Here is a 2500-nt window from a genome sequence, read left to right as displayed (position 1 = left end):
CGCGTGCGCCCACGCACCGCGCTGCCAGCACGCCGGGCGGCCCCCCCTCACCGGCCGGGGACGGTCCCACCCAGCCACCGCCGCGTATCGCCTCACACCCAGATCCCCTTTCACGTTCGTGGGCATGGTGGGTCCCCTTTCACGTTCGTGGGCATGGTGGGTATCCATGAAACAACCGGTTAATAGCTCGACCGATCGTCGCCAACACTGATTCACCTCTAGCGAGAACAACCGCACCACAACGGGTTACCAGTTGTTCATTTGCGTAACGTCACCAGCAAACGTAGACGTCCATCGCCATTTGCAACGAGTATTGCATGCCTGTGTCAGGTGTCACAACACACTACGTCTGCCCACATAGACGCAACAACATGTGCACGCCTAGAGAACACGTGGAAGGTAGCCCCCGTACGTATGCGGTGTCCATTGCGCGAACGACTGTCAGCCGGCCTCTGCAGCATGTCGCAGATGTGGAACGCGGTGCAACATGCTATCACAGTGTGTGAGAAGAGACGACTACGTCCGAATACACGCTCCACTACATCAACAGACTGCTCATGCTGATCGCCATCCAGGGCGTCCGTTCCTCCCACACGTCTGAATGGCGTACCACACTGCAATCCAGCTCCTAAAGGGAGACGACACGTAGCTGCGTCCACAATATTTGGACTGTATGGTCCGCCGTTGCTAGGCGCAGTCGTCGTACGGTCACACATGTGCCACGATGTATCATTCAGTACATACGGACCAATGTGCAGCACAGTTTGTGGGTTTTGCGTACATCCGCGGACAGGTGACAGGCCGTACCACAACGTAGGCTGAGTACGTCGGCATGCGAAGGGCATTGAACATGCAAACTTCTCAACGACCAGCTTGCGAAGGCAGGGGGGAAGGGGGGGGGCATGTACGTCCTGCTGCTATCCACATTACAGTGTATAGCAGGAGCATGTGGAAAGTCAGCAACACTTGCAAGGTGTTTAACATGACGCGATACACAGGGGACCGGGCAGTGCGAATAGCGAACTATATTGCGAGGGTTGCGGTTAGGCAACACTACACTAATTTAACGAGTTGCATAACAATTACAGAGCAGGTTCAGCGACAACGTGCGTCAGGTTAAGGCGCAATATAGGTTAGGTTGAGGCGCAATATGGGTTACGTTAAGGCACAAATTAGGTTACGTTAAGGCACAAATTAGGTTACGTTAAGGCACAAATTGGGTTACGTTAAGGCACAAATTGGGTTACGTTAAGGCACAACATGGGTTACGTTAAGGCACAACATGGGTTACGTTAAGGCACAACATGGGTTACGTTAAGGCACAACATGGGTTACGTTAAGGCACAACATGGGTTACGTTAAGGCACAACATGGGTTACGTTAAGGCACAACATGGGTTACGTTAAGGCACAACATGGGTTACGTTAAGGCACAACATGGGTTACGTTAAGGCACAACATGGGTTACGTTAAGGCACAACATGGGTTACGTTAAGGCACAACATGGGTTAGGTTAAGGCACAACATGGGTTAGGTTAAGGCACAACATGGGTTAGGTTAAGGCACAACATGGGTTAGGTTAAGGCACAACGTAAGTTAGGTTAAGGCACAACGTAAGTTAGGTTAAGGCACAACGTAAGTTAGGTTAAGGCACAACGTAGGTTAGGTTAAGGCACAACGTAGGTTAGGTTAAGGCACAACGTAGGTTAGGTTAAGGCACAACGTAGGTTAGGTTAAGGCACAACGTAGGTTAGGTTAAGGCACAACGTAGGTTAGGTTAAGGCACAACGTAGGTTAGGTTAAGGCACAACGTAGGTTAGGTTAAGGCACAACGTAGGTTAGGTTAAGGCACAACGTAGGTTAGGTTAAGGCACAACGTAGGTTAGGTTAAGGCACAACGTAGGTTAGGTTAAGGCACAACGTAGGTTAGGTTAAGGCACAACGTAGGTTAGGTTAAGGCACAACGTAGGTTAGGTTAAGGCACAACGTAGGTTAGGTTAAGGCACAACGTAGGTTAGGTTAAGGCACAACGTAGGTTAGGTTAAGGCACAACGTAGGTTAGGTTAAGGCACAACGTAGGTTAGGTTAAGGCACAACGTAGGTTAGGTTAAGGCACAACGTAGGTTAGGTTAAGGCACAACGTAGGTTAGGTTAAGGCACAACGTAGGTTAGGTTAAGGCACAACGTAGGTTAGGTTAAGGCACAACGTAGGTTAGGTTAAGGCACAACGTAGGTTAGGTTAAGGCACAACGTAGGTTAGGTTAAGGCACAACGTAGGTTAGGTTAAGGCACAACGTAGGTTAGGTTAAGGCACAACGTAGGTTAGGTTAAGGCACAACGTAGGTTAGGTTAAGGCACAACGTAGGTTAGGTTAAGGCACAACGTAGGTTAGGTTAAGGTACAACATAGGTTAGGTTAAGGTACAACATAGGTTAGGTTAAGGTACAACGTAGGTTAGGTTAAGGCGCAATGTCGGTTAGGTTAAGGTACGATATAGCTTA

Source organism: Schistocerca serialis, unplaced genomic scaffold (assembly GCF_023864345.2).
Source record: "Schistocerca serialis cubense isolate TAMUIC-IGC-003099 unplaced genomic scaffold, iqSchSeri2.2 HiC_scaffold_1153, whole genome shotgun sequence".
Lineage (NCBI taxonomy): Eukaryota > Metazoa > Arthropoda > Insecta > Orthoptera > Acrididae > Schistocerca > Schistocerca serialis.
The sequence above is the reverse complement of the archived record's forward strand: the minus strand, read 5'-3'. Positions refer to the sequence as shown.